The 24,125-nt window shown below is 42.6% G+C and overlaps 1 protein-coding gene across 1 annotated transcript in view; it reads left to right on the top strand.

The window, feature by feature from the left end:
- The window catches only part of LOC310984522 (PH domain leucine-rich repeat protein phosphatase 1-like), a 146,197-nt gene extending 132,730 nt beyond the window's left edge, over positions 1-13,467 (top strand). Inside the window, exon 18 of the transcript XR_014595315.1 lies at positions 13,452-13,467. The gene's annotated coding sequence lies outside the window, so the exon portion shown is untranslated. The remainder of the gene's footprint in view (positions 1-13,451) is intronic.
- The last annotated feature ends 10,658 nt before the right edge of the window (positions 13,468-24,125 follow it).

Below are 24,125 nucleotides of genomic sequence, written 5' to 3' on the forward strand. Positions count from 1 at the left end.
CACACACACACACACAGAGACACACACATACACACTGACACGCTGCATGCTGAGTAGACAAATTCAAACATGCTATCACAGGAGAAAATATGCCCAAACAGCAAATCTAACCTTGTCCCGTGCTTTGAAAATACAGTAATAATAAACAAAGCTAACCGGCAAACAAACTATAACAAATAAATAAATGAGAGCACAGGAGGAGGGATGATGATGTGCTGATCTCTAAACAAGCAGCGAGGACGGACGGCCGGCGAGCCGATCAGAGAAAATAGGCTGCGTTCCACTATAGAAAGTGTAAAATGAAGCCTTTTTTTGTTATTATTAATGCAATCATAAGGCTCCACACGTTTTATTATTTCTCCTTAAAGCAGAACAATAACTGTTATCAACGTCATTTGCAGCAGCATCACAATAACCTGTGTTTTACAGTACAGTTGTGTATTTATTGTGCTGCAGATATGTGTTTTTTATTTGTGCATCAGTTGCAGTTTCAGCTCATCGTTAGTTAAATCCAGTTAAAGAGGATTTTCCTTCATGTTATTTTATTTTCTGTTGACGGTCACGAGGAGATTTACTGAGTCGACCTTTTAACGAGGGGTCGAGTTCCTGCTGAATCCCCAAACCACCACTATCACTTCCCCTCATGTCTCACTTCCCCATCTCTCCCTCTCTCAGTGTGTGTGTGTGTGTGTGAGAGAGTGTGTGTGTGAATCAGCGTTTCTGTCTGAATTGTCCAGTCATTATTTCTCAACCTTCATTCATTTTTTTTTTTTTGTGTGTCGTTGTTTTTATGTGTCATGGGTCGTTCAGGCCTTTTCGTTTTCATAATAATAGTTGTTGGTTTGTGGCTGCGGTTTGTGGTCAGAGCGATTACACACACACATTTTTACACACACACACACACACATATACAGTATATGGCGGTGCTGCACACATGCTGTTGACCAGAGGAGTCTGTGCTGTAATGCAGTGGAGAGGACTGTCCTCAGTGGCAGTGGAGGGTCAATCGGCAATCAATTATTCCACTCAGCCTGGCCTGCAGCCACACCACAGACTCACTTCCTGCGCCAAACACACACACACACACACACACACACACACACACACACACACACACACACACACACACACACACACACACACACACACACACACACACACACACACACACACACACACACACACACACCATCAAAGACACAGTGCACTAACATCCCTTCAGTCTTCAGTTTGAACGTGACCTATAAAAAACACACACATTTCTATTTTGCAGCACGACAAACTTCATGTCCCAGGATTTTAGATCAGGAGAAATGATACAGTATTAGTACTTCCTATTTAAAGCATTGTGTTTATTTTTGTAAAAATGAATCAGAATTTTAAACTCTGTGATTGATAATTGGTTGAAACATGGAAAACAGAGTCTGAAGCTTCTTAAAGGACAATTTCGGCCAAATTCAACTATCATTTTAGGTCTGAAAGAAGGAATCTGAAGATTTTCAGTTTACTGTAATTGCTCCTGTTTTGCGGTAGTTGTGTCTGTCCCCGCATCGCCACGGCAGCGATGAATGGGAGCGGATTGAAGTTCCGCTGCTTAGGCTGTTTACATCCCTCAAAGCTGCAATTTTTTTTCCACAGACAGCGTCAGATGGCTAATCAAACATGCACCGAGAAGTTTATTTACTTCAAGCAAGACAAGAGTTGATATTCCTGTGTTTATGACACAAACGGGAGCTTCCGACTGCACGTGAACACACCGAGCGTCAACATGGGTCTTGCGCGAGACTCTGCGAGACTTTGAATTAGATCTAGTTTTACAAACATGTCGGCTTGATTGAAGTAAATAAACTTCTCGGTGCATGTTTGAGGAGCCATCTGACGCTGTCTGTGGAAATAAATTGCGGCTTTGAGGGATGTAACTTCCATCCGCTCCCATTCATCGCTGCCGTGGCGATGCGGGGACAGACACAACTACCGCAAAACAGGAGCAATTAAACTGAAAATCTTCAGATTCCTTCTTTTAGACCTAAAATGTTAGGAAAATACAGCCCAAAGTTGAATTTGCCCGGAATTGTCCTTTAACTCTGACTTCCTTATTGAGAAACCTGGCTGGATTCAGGGCTGATGTACTGTACGGTGGCCCTGAGGGCTCAATGCTGCAGCAAAAACAACACACACACATGCAAAGAAACAAAACGTGCTGCAAATTCATAAAACGGTTTCATCAGTTTGACAACACGTGAGCTGCAAAACAACAAACAACGACACAACAAAAGTGTCTGTGGAGACGCAAAAAAGAAAAAGAAAAAGTGATGGACTGTCGTCGTTGTTGATGTTTCAGAAATGTGTGTGTCAGCAAACCTCTGAAATGGTTACCCATAACCCCCCTCTCTCCTCCTCCTCCTCTCCCTCTGGAGCTCCACCGACTCCCACTGAACTTCAAACACTTGCTGGACTCGTGGATCAAACACCGTCGTCGTTATGTGTGTCGCTCGCTGTCAACCGGCGTGACACCTTAAACGCCGTCCCATCACGAGCTGTTTGTCTCCCTCAGTGAGTCGTCGTCTTCTTCGTCCTGAGGGGAGAAGATCTGTGTGTGTCTGTGTGTCTGTGTGTGTGTGTGTTCGGTGTCAGACAGATGATGGTGGAGGAGCTGCAAAATGCCGGCGCAGGCACTCGTGGTGTCGACGGCAGCGACGGTGGCGGCGGCTGCAGAGCTGAAGTGACTGAGGTGTCACTGAGCCTGACACACACACCGAGGACCTGGACCCAGAGGCACACACACACTGTCCGGACTGATGCACATCTCACAGGACCGAGTGTGTGTGTGTGTGTGTGTGTGTGTGTGTGTGTGTGTGTGTCTGTCTGTGTGTGTGTGTGTGTGTGTGTGGAGTTTCCTAACGGGCTCTTGTCACGTCTGTCAAGCAGAATGACCAAGAGTCAAGAGTGTGGACGCACAAGGAAGGAAATGGAAACTCTTTTCACTGAGCAGCGATTTGTACATTTGTGTGGCAGCAGATCCTCTCTTCTGATTGGTTGACTGGTTTTTTTGAATTATCTGATAAAAAAGAAAGAAAGAAAGAGCAGATTTCAGGTAAAAACACTCAGAGAAACCAAATCCTACAAAGTGTTGGATGATGGTGGGTCCAGGTTGTGAGAGGGCAGGGCTTTGGGGTGGCAGCTTTGTTGTGACATCACAAAGTGACAGGAAGTCCTGACGGCTGGTTTTAAGGCTCAGTTTCTGAATACAGGCTGTGTGCATTTCTCTGTGGACTGAGGCTTTGATACTTTCACAGTATTAATATAGAACCTAGAGCTGCTTTATAATCACACTACACATGGACATCTACCTTTATACCGTATGGAGCTTTAACACAAACATCTACGAGCTTTAATACAAACATCTACCTTTATACTGTATAGAGCTTTAATACAAACATCTACCTTTATACTGTATGGAGCTTTAACACAAACATCTACCTTTATACTGTATGGAGCTTTAATACAAACATCTACCTTTATACTGTATAGAGCTTTAACACAAACATCTACCTTTATACTGTATGGAGCTTTAACACAAACATCTACCTTTATACCGTATGGAGCTTTAACACAAACATCTACGAGCTTTAACACAAACATCTACCTTTATGGAGCTTTAATACAAACGTAGACCAACGTCTACCTTTATACTACATCAGACCTTTAAGCTTTGTCGTCGATGTTATTGATCAGCTGCTTCTCCAGCCAAAGGTCATCGTCTGTGGACAAACAGTCCAGACCTCTAGTGTGGTAAATGTTGGTATATAGAAGTTCAGTTCTTTTTTTAACCATTTACTATATATACAACAGTCTAATGCTCTTGTTTTTCCCGGTGAGTAGAGTTGTGTGTACGTGTTGGTAGAAGTTTGCTGCACATACCTGGTAAAAGTTTTTCTCAATTAAATGTAGAATAAGAATAACAGAGTGACAGAAAGTGTCTAAATTCAATTACACCGTGTGACAGAGGCTGTCAAAGCAACAGGAAGCTCCGGTATACCAAGTCTTTTTCTCTTTCTCTTTCTCTCTGTCTTTCTTTCTTTCTTTCTTTCTTCTGCGATGTAACTTAAACTGGGGTACACTCAAAGCCCCCCGCCTTATAAAAGCATGTCCTCATTTAGCCCGTTTAATAGCGAGCAGAGGGAAGAGAAAGACGAGGAGAAATAAACAGAATGAAGAAGTGTTTTGTGGTTGAAGGAGTGCAGACTCAGCGCCGGCGCCGTGCGGAGTGCTGAAGCTGTCATGGCAGGCAGCCCCCTCCCCACCACCACCCCCCCTTCATGGCTCCACGACAGAGCGGTGTGAGCCGTCACAGAGAAGACGAAGCAAGAAAAAAAAAAAAAGGAGGTGGAGATGGAGCGGAGAGGAACTAAAGGGAGCGGGTGAAAGAGAGGAGCTACTTGTCTGACATGTTGCCGTTTCATTTCCAGGTGTTTTTAGTGGTGAGAGATGTTGGCAGTTTGGGGCCAGCGCTTCTTCTCCTTCTGCTCCCTGTTTTTCGCGGTTGTTTCTCTAACTGATGTATCAGTTCTCCTCCACCTTCACTGCTGCTGTTGTTGTTGTGGTTGTTGTTGCTGGTGTTGTTATAAGTGTTATTGTTCAGTGTGTTTCTGTTTTCTTCATTCGCTCCAGACTGATGCAGGTTCCCTTTAAGTTCATATTACAGTAGTTTGTTAAAAGTTAGGCTACTCTACATATAGAGAAACATGTTTGTTCTCCATCTGAGAGCAGGGCCTCCACTGAGGTCAGGGGGTCGGTGGTTTGATTCCCGGCTCCTCCAGTATTAATTTCTGCTACTGCAAGATAAACTAGTGTAAGTCACAATTCAGGGGCTGCGTTTGAACAACGACTGCATCACAGCAGCTCAACTTTCTCCTTCGAATGCAGCTTTCTTTTCTTGACCCAGCCCAATCCCATGATGCATTGCATGCTGGAAATGAAACCAACAGCTATTTTAAATGTCTGCATCGTGTTTTAGCCACTTAGGGCCTTAAACTGCAAGATTTCCTTTCTTTCCTTATTGTTTCATTGTCCATATTGTTTGTTATTCTATAACATGCAGTTGAAACACTTTTGCACACCGGTTGACAAAAGGTGCGTCGGAGGAGAGTGAGATGGGCTGGTGAAGAAACTCCCGCACACTTTTTCCTCACTTGCAAATTGTTTTATTTTTATGCCAATGTTTCGGTTAGAAACCTTCTTCAGGGCATCAAAAAAAAAGATCTAATAATATAAAATGAGTTTAACCTTGGATGTGTCCACAGAGCTTTTGTGTCTTACCTCACTTCATCCATGGTCAAGATCCAGTGACTGCAAAGGACACAGCAGAAGGTAAAGTAGTATTTGGGTGGAATCAACCCTTCATTACATTTGTTGTGATTGGCTCCTGGGACTTCCTGTTGCTATGTGGTGCTGGTGAAAATAGATAGAGGCCCTGAAACTGCAGCATCTGATTCTGCAGGAACGTGTGCTCTTGTTCTGAAGCTCTGATTGGACCATTCAGACGACACCGTCTTCTTGTCTTTACCCGACTCTTTGTTGGGTGACTGTTCCTTCTCCTTCTTTGGCAAAAGCACCAGATTTATCATCTTTTCCCTCCAGCTCCATTTCCATCTTTACTTTGGTGCTGATTGGCTGAAATAATTATTATGTTGTTTGGTCCTTTTTGTTTATTTCTCATTCACAAAGCAGAGTGGAGCGACTGCAGCAGGTCGGTTCACTGACGGTGATCAGAGGATTTCACCTGCATGAGTCGTCCTTGTTTTTTTCACTTGACTTTCTTGTGCATGTTGCGATGCAGACGGTCGTCAGCACACACACACACACACACACACACACACACACACACACACACACACACACACACACACACACACACACACACACACACACACACACACACACACACACACATTACACACATCACACACACACATCACTGCCTCCTGCTGCACATGTTCATGTTGACTCCACCACCTGTAATCCTCGGCGGTGTTGATCAGCATCTGAGCATGGTGACATTCACACGCAATCAGCCTGATGAGCGGTTGGACACACATTAGCCTACCCCTCAACACACACACAAACACACACATGTTCACACATACACACACTCATACACCCACCCCCTCACTCTGCAGTGAGCAGGCCTCGGTCAGATAGGCCTCCATGAATAAGTCATCCTCCACAGTCCACTCACCTGGCCCTGTTTACATGGATTAAATTTGCATGGCCTTTATTAAGATTTAAGGACGAACGCCGGAGTTATCGGACAAAAAAACAAACACATTTGAGTTCCACACAAACACACAACCAGAGTGGTGCGGTGGTGTTTTAATTGTACTTTTACTGTAAAATCTTCTTTTTTCCGCAGGTTAGTGATTGAACTGAAGCCGAGAAAATCTCCAAGCTCCTCTGTGTCTGAGAAGAAGGTCAGTCAGCGCTTTCAAAAATATTCTGGAAATTGATCAAACTTCTATGTTTCCATTTACTTGAACAGAAAAACAGAGTAGTTGTGCGCACATCCAGTGCCTATTTTAGGCCAGGTGCCGGATAGTCATAGGATCATTGAAAAAGAAAAAATGGGAATATCCGCACACTGGATTAAAGCTCCTGGACAATTGCAACGTTTCGACCAAACATGGTCTTCCTCAGGCAACGTTTCCTGAGGATTGCATATAAATATCTATTTTTCTTTTATAAAGAAGCATTTTATGGAGCTAATTTATTCCCTCATTCTGGGGAAGATGTAGGCTACTGGTGTGGGCGGAGTGGTCTTTCTCAGGCAAGTTGCCTGAGGAAGACCACGTTTGGTCGAAACGTTGCAATTAAAGCTCCCATTTATTGGACAATGCTTCTTTATAAAAGAAAAATAGATATGCAATTGTCCGAAACGTTGCAATTGTCCAATAAATGGGAGCTTTAATCCAGTGTGCAGATATTCCCCTTTTTTCTTTTCCATTTACTTGAACACCATCGGTTCTTGGTTGGAGCCAAAACTGGACTGGGAAGTAATTAAATCCATTTTCTCAGTAGTTCCCTTAACAGCCGTGACCTTGTGAACCCAGACGATGGCACGTTGGCATCAAACGTCCACGCAAAACCTACAAAGTTTCAGCTCCCTGCTGCCAACGTCGCACACCGTTGTTGTTCTGACCTCTGGTGACGATCCAGCTCCGTTCTGTCCCCAAATCCAGATTCATTACTGCTGCTGTTTGAGTATTTAAGCTATTTCCCTCCTTCACACCTTTCCAACATCGACACTGGCGAAGCTGCATCCATCAATATTTTACAACTTTCGGGTCCAACATCCACATCCCACTTTGCACTGATTATCCAGGTGTCTGGCACTCGGACTCTCTCATCATTTATAAAACTTTTTCTTTTTTTTCTTTTTTTTTTATGCTGTCACTTCTCATGTGCTGTTGTGGTTCAGGCTGTTTAGCCGTTATCGTTTTGACGCCGGCTGTGATGGGAGTTTGGTGTGTGTGGCGCTCGATCTGCAGTGTTGTTCAACTGTGCAAAAAGCCATGAATAATGTAGCAGCGTTCATAATCCTACAGAGACGTTGCTGATGAAAAAATCAGTAAAAACAATCAGGATTTTTAAAAATAAAAATCAATAGATAAGGAAAAGCAGCAACAAAACTTTAGTTCGTTCTCATCCTTGCTTCTTCTTGCTGTGCTTTCTGACTCTACGGGGACTTGTTGGTGAATTTTACTGCTCATCCTTGCAGACTTTTAATCAAACTAAATGTGATTTCACCACAGTAGGGGAGACCGGGGATGGGTGTTACACTTTTTGTCTCAGCTCCCATAACTTGAAGCGTGTTCATTCATGGTAGGGCTCCTAAATTTTGACATAGAGTTCCTTCATTTGTCCTCTACAGATAGCAGTGCCTTAATTCTCAAACTACATCACATAATTCACTATTTGATGTCAAATGCAAGGAGTGCCACTGTTACAACTTACCCCACTACCATGGTAGGTTGTAACACAACCTGGTGTAGCCCAGGCTATAAAGTGACATTATTTTGTTGAAACTATTCCTTTAAAGGGACAACGAGGAGTTTCTATTTGGTTATTTAAAAGTCTCACGTTAATGTGGATGAATCTACGCTACCCACACTTGTTAATGGGCCCATTTTCGATAAATATATCGTTTTGTCTCTATCGTTATTTTGTTATTATTAGTGGTGGCGGAAATGCTGGTCGAGCCGACCAGCGTTTCTTTACTTTCGGTTTCGTGGCGAGTCATGAGAATAACGCCGCTGAATCGCCGTCTATGGTCCGAACTACGACAGTATCTGATCGTCTTCGAACCTCTGACTTTAATTCTTGATGAATGAAAACATGAGCCTGTCTTGCGCCGGTCAAAGAATTTTACGGTGCGCGCGGAGGCTCATAAATGTAGTGTGAAAACGCTTTGCTTTTCCAAAACTCCTCGTTGTCCCTTTAAAATAATTCCTTTTATTGTGAAAGAAACAATTTATTGAAAAAAGTCATTAAAAAATTCTAAAAAAGAATTCATGTTATTTTGAAATAAATAGATGATTCATAAATAGTTCACTTTATTTTTAAATAAGTTGATAATCCATTGAAATTGATTTATATGCACCACCAACTATTAAAAACTGGGTTAAAAGTGGTTAAAATGGAGAAAAGGAGAAAAAAGAGTTGCTGCAGAGGGTTACGTAGAACGAGCCAATCAGTGAACCCCTGTGAGCTCAGGTCGTCAACCCCGTAGGGTCACTTCCGGTCTTCTCTTCCGGGTTTGCGGTCATGTTTACCTCTGCTGCCCGTTAATATAATACACCCATGCTGCTGCCTCATGTGCTATCTGATCCAAACCGAGAGTAAACCTGTTGCCATCCAGTTGTAGTAATTAATTCTTGATGATGTTAAGCACTGGTTGACCGGTATACTGTTAACATTTAAACTTTGTAGAGCTCCGTGAGACCGGATGATTTCCGCCGACCTGGCGAGGGTAAATGCTGAAACAGACTAGTGCTCCTAGCTTCATCACTCGGTGAGTGAAAATACCCCTTTAACCTGTTCGGTTAACCTGAAATGCATCTTATATTCATGTGTAACCTGTTTGGTTGTGTGTAAAGCAGTTAAAAGTCGCGTTAATCTGCGCAAATAGCCATGAAAAAAAGTGCTAACGGTGCTATAGCAACCATAGACTGTGTGTTGTGATGCTAATGGCCCATTGACTTGTGTATAGCCACTTAGCTCATTTGGTATCATATGCAAATGATCGTTTTCTTGTTTTTTACTTCAGAATATTTTTCTAAACTGTTGTTCGCTTCATATGTTGAAAAAATAAGATGATGGTGAGACTATTGATGTGTGTGTGTGCTTGCGGTGAATGCAGAGGTGAATGTTTGGTGCAGTTTCTCACTGTTACCGGTGCAAGGGGAGACTTATAAGCACAGTAGGCCTTAGTGCCTCTAAATTACCATGAGTTTCAGTCTTAGTTACATTAGTCTAATGTAACTAAGACTGTTTCAGATCTTTAAACAGTTATTAATGTAGTTACAGTAACAGTACTTAATTATAAAATGCACTTTGAATGTATTTATAGTTTCACAACTGTAGATTAATATTTGAACTGAAGATTTTTGTTGTACAACTGAACCTTTTGAGAGCATGATTTAATCCAGTTAAAGTGAAGTAGTATTATTGATTAGTGATAATCAACATGCTATTTGGATCTCCTTTGACCTCTTTGTAGGTCAGGTTTTTTTTCCCCCTGTGTCATCATTAGATGACGTCCCAGCCACATCCCACCGTCCAGTGGAGAGCTCCAGCTGGTTTCGTGTGAAGTTTCCAGAGAGAGAGAGTGGTGAAGGATTCCTTCATTCCCCCTTCCTCACGGACTGTGTGGTAGGACAGAACAAACATACACTGATACACTGATCCGAAGAAAAAAAGGGACCCAACGGTAACTTTGGGACACAAAGGGTTTTATTTTGCCGGCTTTATTATTTTAGTTTGTTATTTTTCATTCAAAACTGTTGTATTTTCATTGTGTTATTGGTTAATAATAACAAGTGGCCACACAAAAAACTCAAACCATTGCCTGTGTCTTTTGATTACACAACAACAAGGGCTCTCACTAGCTTATAGTCTTCTATTACTGGTCCATCTCTTAGCATTGACTATTACTTACCTGTGCTCTGTTATAACATCGTAATAAGGGTTACACTGGGGTAAATTGTAACAGTGAGATTAAAAACTAAAAACTGAGACCAAACCAAAAAAACATGCATCTATGTAAGTTTATTGTGTATGTTCCAACACTAAAGCCTCTTCCTATGGTTCAGTATGAACAAAAAGAACTCATTACTGATGGCTTAATGAAGAGCAGTGTCAGTGGTGTGGATCCTAACATTAGAAAGCCGTCTTTAAGAACATATTCTGATAATACCGATGAATAATGAACATGTATGAATGGAAACCTTCAACAGGAGGTCAGAAGCAGCTTCCAGTTTCCTTAATAAAACAACAAATTGTTTGACCAGCTGTACCAGGATGGTGGTTTGAAATAAACATCGATGAAATGACTCATATTTGACCTAAGAACCTGCTCTTTCATCTTATACAAGTTACCAAATTCAAACTTCAACGGTATCGATATTAGTCAAAATTTAGTTTCTTGGTCCAAAAGATTAGTTTCTGACCTAAAAAAAAAAGTTTTTTGGCTGTAAAACCAACACACTTATTGACACAGCCATGCAAATTCACATGCAATGTCAGGGAGTGAGTGGGTACACATAATATTGATTACATAACTCTAATGTTATCCCATACTGGTGAAAGTGTGATGCTGTTACAACCATTCCCTGGTTACTTCCCCTATCTGATGTTCCTACTGGATCCACCACTGGAACCACCACGTTTGACTTTGTCCAGCGAGCAGAAGGACGACCAGTCACATCTGCAGCCGGCTGTCAGGTTGAGCCGAGGCTGAAGTCGTCGAGGTTGAAATGTCACGTCTCTCATTAGTGTGGGGAAACGTTTCCCACGGTGCGTCTCCTCCTCACCCCCCCCTCCCTCCCACCCAAAGACCGAGCAGTGGTGCGTTTGTGGTTGAAAAAAACCTCAGGATTTGCGTCCAGAGAAGAGAAAGAGAGAGAGGAAGAGAGGAAGGGGAGATTCATCAAACCTGTCAGGACGGGAGCGAGGCGGGAATCCCCCCCGGAGTGGGAGCTCACCCTGGTCCTGATGAGACAGATTCATCTTCCACATCCTGTCAGACCACCGGACTTCCACAGTTATGTAAGGAAAACTATGAGTGAGTGAGTGAGTGACAGCTTTGGGAAATGAATGGATGAATAAAGGGGCGGAGCTTAAAGGTCTGTGGTCAGAGAATGAAGGACAAAGAGAAGGACTGACTGTAGGAAACAAACAGTAAAACACTGATCGAACATCTTGATTCACAGCAACGTGATGTTGTTGGGAAGAAGAAAAGGATCATGGGAGTTGTTGTCTTCAGATTCACCTTTTCACCTGGAGCTGAACTACCTGCAGATGTTTCCTTGTACAAACAGACGTAGGTGATTAAAAAAACCAAGAAAATAGAAGTTTAATATTTAAGGTAAATGTTTTCCAGATGACACAAGAAGTGGGGGAGGGGCTGATGCTGATGGTCACCTGTGTTCAGATTGTTTCTCTGATAACTGGAATCAAGTTCATTTTGAGCTTCTGGCACAACAGCAACAAAACCAACACATGCACGTAGAGGATATTATGTCATGTTTCCAAATGAAACATTGTCGTGATTGAAGTTGAACTATTTTCTCTTCTGACATTTTGAATAATGTAAGTGCAGAACATAAGAAAATAAAATTGGTCTTGTCAGCTTTAGACAGTTTAATTTGCAAATCTACTTTGTGTATCTGAGCTTGTCGTGAAGACATTTTGAAAGTATAGATGTTAAAATTCACTTTGCACCCTATAACGTTTCACCATATTCTATAATATTTTGATATTTACCCATAGGGGAATATTAATCTTAATGAATTCTGATGTGTGCTGCATTAACATTGAGCTGAAACAGATGATTACAATTAATTGATAAAACATTTAAAGCCGTTTTAATTAAAGCAGAAGTGAGTGATCCGGTCGTTTTCGCTAATGCTGCGTTCCAGGCAGGCTTTTGAAATCGTAAATTACAGCTTCAAGTCACAACTTACGACTTTGTAGCGTTCCAGGCAACCCACTCGTGTTTTTCCGACCTGTTTTACCGGTGAAAGTCACTATAACGGCCACTCGTAACTTCCGACCGGTGAACTCGTACCAGATCGAACTGGTACCACTTCACGGTCGGAAAAATACGAGTTTCCTTGAACGCACCATAACAGTCCTCGTCGCTACGTCACCACATTCACGGCGTTCCTTGGCTGCACACACAGCCCTGCATGCCGTTCTCTCTCCTCATTGGATAAAAACTGTAGGATACGATAAATGTTTTCTCTTCGGCTCAGAGCAGAGCAGAGTGACTGAGAGACCCGTGTTTCAGTCCAAACACTCTATGTAAGTGATTGCTGTCGGAAGATATAACTATTTAAGACTTATATTAACACAAATATATCACTCACTTCTGCTTTAAGTCTTTGCATCATTTTTGGATCAATTTTGATGACAAACTGAAAACGATATATGTTTTTAATAAGCTAATTGATCTGATTCGCTCCATGTGGTCCAGCCTCATGGGTGATGTGATATTTGTCTTTAAAAAACTAAAAACATCAGAATTTTAAAGTTAAACAGTTTCTTCTCAATTTCCAAACAAATTACAAACTGTATCCGAGGACGAACACAAAAAGTGAAAAGTCGGTGTGAGCCTCCGTCTGTCTGTCGTCTGGGTCTGATGACACACAGATGACAGAATAATGACACTCGACATGTAGATCTCTTATTTCTACCAATTATGAAATGTTTCTCTGCTTCATGCGTTCACAGATGTGTCCAGATGTTGAAGTGTCAGCGGTGACGAGACAAAAAAGATGAAGGTCTGGTGCAGGTTTAGGCCAAAATTTGAACAAAACATCATAAAGCCTTCTCATCCTGAAGCTCTTTGACAACACTTCATGTGTGGAGAGATAAGTTAAACATATACATATATGATGTGTGTGTGTGTGTGTGTGTATGTGTGTTAGTGTGGGTGTGTCCCTCTCACACTCTGCTGGGTTAATAATCAGTCTCTGTGGGGCTCAGATGGGATGTTTCTGCACTGGTCTGATACTGCATGTCATAAGACCAGCTCTGATTAAATATTCATGAAGCATGCAGCGGCTGTGTGTATGTGTGTGTGTTTGGATGTGTGTGTGTGTGTGTGTGTGTTTGGATGGGGTGGATGTGATGTGACAAGGGTGTCGGTGTACTCAGTGGGAGGTCAACTTCAGGAGAGGGAGAGAGAGGGGAAAGGTGCTGAGTTACCAAGGAGATAGTTCTCACTCCAGCCAGGCAGAGTGACACCCCTCACACACACACACACACACACACACACACGCACACATACACATACACACACACATGAAGACAACACACAAACACACTGCATGCGCATTAATAATTACAGCTTGTATCCACAGTGTTTTTTAATTAATAAATCATCATTAACTCATGTTTCAGTATCAGAACACATTTTATCTGACAGTTACCACGTTCAGTTTCACTTCCCCAGCTGTGTCACTCTCAGCTCAGGCTCCGCCTCTTTTTGAAGGACGCAGCCAATGAGATTTGGCCTTCTGATGATCTGGATCTACATCAATATCTCAAGGAAATTTAAATCGATCGCAACTGGACTTGGTTATATGTCTAGGACAGGGGTGGGGAACCTTTTTCATATCAAGGGCCATTTCAATTTTTATAAAGTGCTCCGAGGGCCATACTATTATGAACACGTAACTAGGGATGTAAAAAACAAAACAAAAAAGACGAAAAAAGTTATGCTGTTATAAGCCTCATGATTGCTGCATTTCTAGACTCACCTAATGTGATGGCTGGAACTGTTTTTCACGAACTCTCCTTCAGCGTGAGGTTTCAGCTTTGTGGCTATTAATTCACTCACCACAAAACTTACACGCGTAATATTCTCTCTGTCAGTCTGCGGTCGTGAGAAGGCTACTTGTTGAGCACCCAAACTCCGACGAAGAGCATTAATTTTATCCAAACGCATTTGTCCTCTCAACTCGTCGAGTTGTTTAGAGCTGCCAGTGCCTCACCACAAACCAGGCACACTGGCTTGCCTTTCACTTCAACAAAGTAAAAGTAATTTGTCCATTTTTTCTGGAATACGCGACATTCTGCGTCCACCTCCCTTTTCTTGACAGTCGCCATGATCCATCACTTGTGTCAATCAAACTGGCCCAATGCAATGACACGTAGGCCTACATCACATGCTGACCCTGACGTTGACTCGGACATAGGACATAGGCCGTCTGTTCTGCTGCTCTCAGAAAACGAATGGCTGGCGATATATTTTTTCCTGCTTTTTAGAGCGTAAATGAGGTTTCATTTCGGTTAATGTTTCACACAGGTTCTAGTCGGCGATCGTCACTTCCTCCCTCAGGCTCCGCCCCGTCTCTTCTTCTCTTTTTACTTTATTTTTCCCTCCAACTCCACGTTTCTCATAACTTCACATTTACACAGCAGAGGTTTAGACATCTGCTCCTCTTTCTCTCTTCCTCTCCCCAATTAGGAGGAGGTTTATTTCCCATGATGCTTATTGTGCTGTGACTGTGAACACTGTCCGCAGAGACTAATATATGTGTATGTGTGTGTGTGTGTGTGTGTGTGTGAGTCGTGTAAAGTGAGTATCAACTCACTGATGAAGAAATGCACAGTCAGCAGGGACTAAACACAGGAGGAAGACATGATGAGAGGAGAGACGAAGCAGAGGATGGAGAGGAAGAGAAAAACTAGAAGTAAGTCGAACTGAGCCGGTTCAAAATATTGGTGTGTTTTGTAAATCATAACTTTTCTTCCGCTTTCAGTGAAAAATATTTCTGTTTTATATTTGTGTTATCATCTGTGAAGTGAAATCTGAATGTTTGTGAATACTAATTGTCAGTTATTTCCTTCCAGTTCAAGAGTCACTACTGGAAAAACAAGGAGCTGATCCCTCACAGGCTTCCCAACTGTCACCATGACTGTGGCCAATCAAGCTTCTTTGAATATGCAACCAAGGCAGAGGTAAAAAGAAATAAATAAAAATGGCACCTGAAAGCACCATATACAGTAAGGTAGATGTTTGTGTTAAAGCTCCATACAGTATAAAGGTAGATGTTTGTGTTAAAGCTCCATACAGTATAAAGGTAGATGTTTGTGTTAAAGCTCCATACAGTATAAAGGTAGATGTTTGTATTAAATCTCCATACAGTATAAAGGTAGATGTTTGTGTTAAAGCTCCATACAGTATAAAGGTAGATGTTTGTGTTAAAGCTCCATACAGTATAAAGGTAGATGTTTGTGTTAAAGCTCCATACAGTATAAAGGTAGATGTCCATGTGTAGTGTGATTATAAAGCAGCTCTAGGTTCTATATTAATACTGTGAAAGTATCAAAGCCTCAGTCCACAGAGAAATGCACACAGCCTGTATTCAGAAAATGAGCCTTTAAAAACCAGCCATCAGGACTTCCTGTCACTTTGTGATGTCACAACAAAGCTGTTACCCAAAGCCCCGCCCCCTCACCTTGTTCCACCACCATCCAATCCTTTGGAGGATTCGGTTTCTTTTAGTGTTTCACCTGAAATCTGTTTTATTTTTTATCTAATCAGTCAGAGAAGAGAAGCTCAGAGCCTTCTCTCTTCTGATTGGCTGAAAAACTTTAGAGAGAATCTGAGCGAGGAAACTAGCCCTTACAGTAAATTAAAACCACAAATGTATCTTCTTATGGATCACCACTTAAAATAAAACACATGAGAAATGTCTTCAATGTGCACAGTTGCAGTGACCCTGTTTGTTGAAAAGACACAACCAAGTTTGAGGTCTTGCAGGAATTAGACTAATTACACATTTAGATATCAATCAGCTGACTGAACTGTGACTGAAACCATTGTACCAAAAGAAAATCAGGTGCAAGATTTAACACTGGAGGCTGAAGAGGGAAGTTATAAAAGCAGCAGGGGCAGGAAGGGTGACGAGAGCGATCAACAGAGAGATGAAATCTTGCCAGACCACTCACTGAATTATTCAGTCCTCCCTTTTCCGCACCTGTCATTCCACCTTTATACTTTTCTCTGTCTCCTGATCTCCCACAGTTTCCCTTCGCTTCGGCCTCGGTTTTGATTTAAAGTGAGTCACAAACAGCGGCTGCAGCTGCTGCCGCGACCGAACGCAACGCGCGACTTTCATTGTGTTTGAAACGTTTAGAGAAAGTTTCGTCTCAACGGTGAAAGCTGTTACCTTCACTCTCCGCACACCTACTGATTAATACATACTGTACAGCGCGTGTGTGTGTGTGTGTGTGTGTGTGGCGCTGCTCGATGCTGTGAGTGAACCGTCATCCTGCAGTGTGACAGGTCTGCGACGGACAGGTGGCTCTAATGGAGGACCGTCCACTTCTACCATCCATTTACTTAAATTATTGAAGGCGGGGCTAAATCCAGGTGCTGCGTGATGATTGACAGCTGAACTCACCTGAGTGAGATGAGATCATTTTCTGCTTCTCACCAAACACACTCATGTATTTCTTAAGATTCAACCCTATAAAGTTTCTTCTGGTTTAAACTTGAGACTTTTTGTTTTTTAGTGTCACATGGACATGAAAGAAGCTAAAATCAGTTTTCTGAAAATGAAACTTGCAACTCTCTTGTTTCTTTTTTGTTCTATGAATCAGCAGCTGAGGAAACACTAAGGTGACACAGCAGCTTTGAGTCTCAGCCACATTTTGATATTACTATTGACATCGTATTTGTTTGGAACTGTTACAAAACAATTTCCCGTGTGAGATTATAAAATATTTCTAAATCAGTTTTTTTTTACCTGGTTAAAGGGGAACTATGCAAGTCCGAGTGCTTTTCCAGTGTTTTGCTAACCCTCCTCCCGGCCATGTGCATTTGTTTTCAACGAAGTCGGCGAGAAAGGGAATCCATGGAGCAGTAGAGAACGTTACTTATCATTTATGCCTCACGATTTGTATATTTGCGTAGCCTTGGCTGTTATCTGTCAGAGATAACAGGTTACGGGGGAGCGTTTGTGTTGCGGTGCCGCCGAGACGAGAGCTGGGACACCGGGTCGGAGGCTCTGATCCTACAAGGTTGGTTTTCAGCCAAGAGGCACTAGGTGGAAGACAGAGAGCCTCTATTCTACCAATTCATTGATTTAACCATCACAATTACTCTGAAGCTGTTTAATTAAGGTAAAAAAATGTAGCATAGCTAAGCTAAAAATCCTGCATAGCTCCTTTTTAAAGGTAGAGTAGGAGATCCTGGGGAAAAAAAAAACGGTTCGAGCAGGCTACAGTTAGAAAATACACAGTTCAAAAGTCCAAGTCACTTCCTTCAGACGTCTCTCTGAAGCCTCCAGAGCACGGGAACACGCGATGCTTGTTCTTTTTTGCCATAACGTTACTGCAACAGTCTCGCTGAATTGAGCAAATTTAGCTCTGGCGTCAGCGTGATTGGTGCTCAAAGAGGGGGAGAGGGGCAGATGGCAGTTTGATAGACGCATCATGATCCAATTCATTTGTTTGGGCCGTTCAGAATGATTGTATGGTGTTTTCACAGGACTGTCCGTTCCATAGGCGACTGACATTTTTAATTTTTGTGAAAAAAACATTGAACGAATTGGTTGAAAAGAGGATTTAAAGCAATACAGTAAAAAAAAGCTCCTGAAAAAGATCTCCTTCTCTACCTTTAAGTGCACAACATCACTAATCTGATTCACCAGTTGTAGGCTGATGAGTATAAAACCTGTCACTGGGTGCAGATCTGCTTTGCAACAACAACAGCATCACAAACATCTCCTGAGCTGCAGCCTGAACACTGAAAATGGCTGTGGTGAAGATCTGGATCATGTGTAATAATCAAACAATCAACTCACATGACACTGATTTGCTGCACAAGATGATTGTGTGGTTGTTTAAAATTTTTTGTGGACACAGCAGCATGGAGAAATGTCTTTCTATGAGGAAGTTGTGGAGGTGAAGCCGGGTGTCCAACATCTGGAAGGTTGGTGGTTTGATTCCCAGTTCCTCAAGTTTGAATTTCAAAGTGTCCACAACAGGAAGAGATGAGAAAAATAGAGGAAGTGCAAGTAATATGGAGATTATGCACCGATGTGCCTAATAGTGAAACGATGAAATGGCAAAACTAAAATGTATTTAGCTTTTTTGATGACGGGCTTTGGTTGAATTTCAATGAAAAGAGAAAATAAGAATAACATTTTCCACTTCTCTTTCACAGCTTCAGTTTCTCTCCTGCTGCAGCTGAACATCCACACACCGATATGTTACGCCGTGTTGTGATGCTCAACTCTCACCCCCTCTCGTCCCCCTCTCGTCCCCCTCTCTTCGTCGAGCCGACTCGTGTGTTAACATGCGCGGGTCATAATCAAGTCTTTCTAGAAAAAGGCGCGTGTCAGCAATCCCCCCCGGTGTCATCAATATTAATCAGAGCTGGTCAGAGAATGCATAAGCACTCATTAGGCCTCATAAAAACTAATCATGGGCAGCATCTAAGGTCACAGGACGCAGGACAACATGCGGGACAGGACGGGACTCACTGCAGGGGACAACTGGGAGTTTATGTCTCAGTCAGAGAGATGGAGTCTTCAGAGAACATCTGGAGGTGGATTCACGGTCAAACTGGACATCTGTGGTGGAGACAGGACCACCACATCAGACACAGGAGATGGCAGACATAGTAAGTAATTTATTCGTCCATTCAACAAAACATAAAACATTTGCACAAACAAATCAGTATTTCATGTTCAATATGGGCGAAAAGGCGTCGGCAGAAGCAAAGCTTATTTATGCCTACCCTATTTACAGGAAGGAAAGATTACATAAACAAAACAAACGTACTGGGACTCTCTAGTTGAGAACTACTCTTATATGCAGGGTGGAAGTAGGTTGTTTAATGCCATATAAGTTATTACAGCAGTGTTTAAATTGACCAGGTCTTCAAATTTCAATGTATTTATCTGTACTGATGAAGAGCAGATTGGTTGGTGCAAGGTAAATTAATCCTTATGGTGTATAATTCTAATGGCTTTGTTTTGCAGTATGAAGATTGGATTGGTAATTGTTTTATATATGTTTCCCCATACCTCAACACAATATGTTACTGTAGGTGAGGAAGTATGAGGGAACAGTACGGTATTTTGTTCACAGCTGGATGGATTATATCATAGCACTGGAGAACCGGCACCACTACGACCCAGGTGAGAGTGACCAGTAACACCAGTAACACATAAACATCAATGAATACTTATGACAGCTGTCGTTAAGTGTCATTCGGTAAGTTATGTCACTTTTCATGCAAATTTGACATTATTTGAGATGTCCTTGTTATGTGAACTTGACATAATTTTTTATAGTTTGGCAATTAGGTCTGCTATGAAGGGTTTTCATTGTCTTTATGTCAAGTTGTCATAACAAGGACATCTCAAATAATGTCAACTTTGCATCAAAAGTGACATAACTTACCGAATGACACTTAACGACAGCTGTCATGTCATGGTTATGACAGTGGTATGTCAGTCTTATGAACACGTACCTCACTGAAGCAGGTAGATGACACCAAGTTCTGTTTTCAACATCATGTTTCTTAAAGCAGGAACTCTCGGCAGCGGCCTTTCCTCTCTGTGTGTGTGTGTGTTTGCAGATATCCAGATCGGGCCCTGAAGTGCACCGTGAGCCGCAGCCTGCAGCTAAAACACACACGCAGGGCGATGTGTACATGAAGAGGCTGAGCGAGGGGCGTAAACGTCGAGCGCTTAATGTCAGAGTAAACTTGGAAAGCCGCGGTGAGGAGAGAGAGTTTCAAGTTCAGCGCTGCCCTCAGAGCTCGTTCACTCACTCACTCGCTCGCTATCTAAACCGGACAGACCTTGTGTCAGCAGGTTGGTTTAAGAGAACACAAGTGCACACACACCAACGACATGAACACACACACACATACACACACACAGAGAAGCATGCAGAGTGGCTGAGCAAACAACATCACCAGCACATAAACAGGTGTAATCAAACGCACAAAGTGCTGAAGAGGGTGGAATCGGTGACGTGCATGATAAAAGGGAAGTCTTTGAGCAACTAAAAAGCCGACGCTGAAGACCACAGAAGAAGAACAGAGAGCAGGAGAGAGATGAAGAAGAAGAAGAAGGAGAGGCCTTGGCCCGAGGCTTGTTAGTTTGTGTCTCTAACAGCAGTTTGTTTGAACTCTCTGCGTGGCCTGTTTCCTTACTGACAGCCTCCGCTTCATCACCCTGCCAGGCTGCAGGGCCACAGGGGGGAGGAGGGGGAGGAGGGGGGTGGGTGCTCCTGGGCGGGATGGGGGGGGGGGGGGGGGGGGGTTCTGACACACCTCAACCCCCCCACCCTCTTCCTCACCCCCTCCCAGTTCCAATCAGAGCTGGACTCTGCAGCTAAAGCGCTGATGGTTCGCTCCCTTTGTGCTGAAGCCTGAGCTTTAAAATGCTGCGTCTGCCTCCGATACACACACACACACACGTATACTGTACTGTACTGTACTGTACGTCCACACACACACACCTCAGCAGAAACACACACTCGTTGGCCCCGTCGATACACACACCCGGCTGCATGGCCGTCACCTGGCGCTGGGAAAACGAGCGAGTAGCGAGTACAGTATGGATGAAACATACAAACACGCATATTCGCATAAAAGTGTGAGCAAACACACGTGCAGCCACCGACAACGTTGTGTGACATCACCTGGGCCCAGATGTGCCTCCCTCAGCTCTTCTGCACACACACACACACATACACACACACATATGCACACACAAACACACACACAGCTCACCTCTGGTCATGATGTACACTCTCAGAGGACGCAGCACTGATGTAGTCATCAGAAGGGTCATTAATTGTGGTGTCCCTCAAGCCACAGTGGTGAAGGTGTGTGTGTGTGTGTGTCTGTGTGTGTGTGTGTTTGTGTGTTGTATGTCTCTCTTTGCGAGGACCAGTTGGAGTTCAGGACCTTGAGCGTGAGGCCTTTACAGAGGAAACGTCTTTTTAAAGTGAAGAAATGTTTGAAAAGTTGTAGAAACTGGACGGTGAGGAGAGTTTGTTTGTGGGACTCGGCGTCTTTTTCCTAGAATAAGATGAATGAGAACATTTTTAGAAAGTGAGGACATGTCTGTGTGGAGATTTCCAACATTTTCAAACATTTGTAAAGTTCAGTGCATGTTTTGGTGTTTTAGAAAACTGAGAGCAGGAGTGGAGGGAGGTGGTGTAAAGGTTTGAATATGGATGAAGTTATAAATGTGGATCAATGGTGTAAGTTTCACAGGTACAGGACGAGTTTAATATTCCCTTTAAAAAAATAAAATCATTCAGTTCTCAGTTGTAATGTGTTATTTAGGCATCAAAACATCTTGGTTAGCTTGATTCCTGTCTATATTCTGAAGGTTTGTACAGAGGGGATTGTTGATATATCATTCAAAGCCTGATTTATACAACATTTTATTGCTAAAAACATGGCGAAATATGATTTTTTTGTGGGGCTGGTGACAGTATTTTCTCATTTACAGAGTAATAAAGAGAGATATCCAAAATCCCCTCTGTAAAAACTTCTGACTCTAATATGTCAACAGAATAAAACAAGAATTTTGAAAGGGGCTTTATCCATTGTTCAGATTTCGGTTCTGGAAATGTATGCAAATTAGCGCATATTTCATTAGATATTTCCTCATTTACATATTTAAACATCAAACTTGTAATACAAAAAATATTTGTCTTAATGTAAGTGATAAACTTGGGAAGTTTCATGGTGATATCTGTTAGTTAAAAATGTTACCCTATTCACCTGCAGTGTCTCCCCTTAACTAAATGTGAGAAAGTTTCTCTGCTGGATGTGACTCTGGTGAGTTGCAGCATGAGACTCTGAAGGTGCTAATGTGACTATTTTAACCCAATACTTTTTGAGATGTAAGGACATTTGTGTGAAGTGAAGAGTCTGTTTTAGAGACTGAGGACATGTCGTCTTTTCTGTTGGTTTCAGCGTCAGTATCAGAATCAGCTTCACGTTGGGGGTTAAAGGTCGGGGAGTGTGGTATAGGCTCTTTAATGTATAAAAGTAAAATCATCTTGCAGATACATATATCTCTGTGTGTGTGTGTGTGTGTGTGTGAGAGAGAGAGAGAGAGTAGGATGGGGGGTTGTGGAGCCCTGATAGCATCTGGCACAGGGAAGACATTTTGCTGGTTTAGCATTTTTGCATGCTGAGTTGTGTGTACACTGTATGCACAGTAGGAACATGTACATATATCCTGTTTCTCTCTGATTGTAAGAGCAGTTGAGCCTGTGCACGTTCTCAATAAATATCTGAAGCGCAAAGTCGCAGAATTACAAAAAGGTTTGGTAACACTTTATAATAAGTACACACTATTAAGCATTAGTTAAGCCTTAAGAAATACAGAATTCTTCATTTATAACGCATGAACACTCAGTATGTAGTTTATAAACACAGTTAGTGCTTATCAATGATGAGTAAAACATTTTAACGTGTGTTATAAATGATGAATTCAGTATTTAAAGCTTAACTAATGCTTAATAGTGTATTGTAAAGTGTTACCAAAGGTTTAATGAAAACAGACACAAAAGTCAAATTAAAAGTGAATAAAAGACAAAAATCTGATTTCACTTTTTGCACACGCGTGAATCTTTGCACGTTTTGCGAGCTCATCTCGTATTTTCTCATCTCGTCCTCTCCGGTCTCTCTTGAAGCTTACGTTTCCTCTTTTTTTCCGTTTCTCCCCCCACTTATTCCTGAGTGTGTTTGTTTGTCCGTTTACTTGCGTGTGACAGTGACATAGTGCGCATGTGTTGTGCAGTAAATCCCCTCTGTTTGTCTGGTTTCCCCCTCATTAGTGAGAGAGAGTTAACGTTAGCACAAGTGTCCTGCGCTGGACCGTGAGATTAGTAATTAACGCCGAGTCTAACGAAGGGAGAAAAAACAACACCTCGACAAAGTCCGACCATCAAGCAGCCGGAGCTGCTGACAGAGACAAACTTATCCACTGACACTTCCAAACTCTGCCTGGGGTGCACAGTGTATATATGTGTGTGTGTGTGTGTGTGTGCATGTGTGTATGTGTGTGTTTTAGGATATTTTTATTCATATTTTATTGCCACGGAGCAAAAAACAGCAGGAACGGACCAGAGGACAGAAATAAAAACCCTGACTCTCTTCTCTCTATTTCTATCTTCAACTTTCATTTCTTTTTCTTTTTTATATATATATAAGGTCAATTTCAATCACAATATCAGCTTTCCAGCCAATCACACGCTCCGCTCCGTCAATCTCGGGGAACCACTTCCCCCCTCGCCCCCTCACCCCCGACCAATCGGCCTCTCCCAACCCGTCACTGTCTGGCTTACAGAAATCCCAGAAATCCAAGCGGATGGAAGCTCCCCGTGGTTAATGATGTCACAGGCTGATCCACTCCTGTGTCCGCTACGCTCCCGCTCAAATCCCCCACAATTCCCATATGTGCTCCATGATAAGTCCCATCATGCCTTTCAGCTGACCCTCCTCGGCCGCCCTTCATTCATTTCGGGCCTGTCTCCTCCTGAGCCCCGGATTTGGGGCGGACTGGGGGCGGGTTTGGAAGGGTTAATAGGAAGCTAAGAGGGAGGAAATGAAGGAAGGGAGGAGGAGACGTTTTTAAAACTCGGCTCGGGAAAACAAGAAGTGTCGGACAGAGGCACGAGGAGGAGCGGGAGATGTCCTCCATTCTACACTGAGCTGGAAATCCTTTTATTAGGCTGTTTGGGATGTAATGGGGAGGAGAAGGAGGCTCGGCGCCCGAGCCTTATCTCACGGGGCAGCGCCGCTAAAGTCAAACTGTCTTTATAAAGAAGAGAAAAAACACTTCACAAGC

The sequence above is a fragment of the Trachurus trachurus genome (assembly GCF_905171665.1).
Source record: "Trachurus trachurus genome assembly, chromosome: 4".
In the NCBI taxonomy this organism is placed as follows: Eukaryota; Metazoa; Chordata; class Actinopteri; order Carangiformes; family Carangidae; genus Trachurus; species Trachurus trachurus.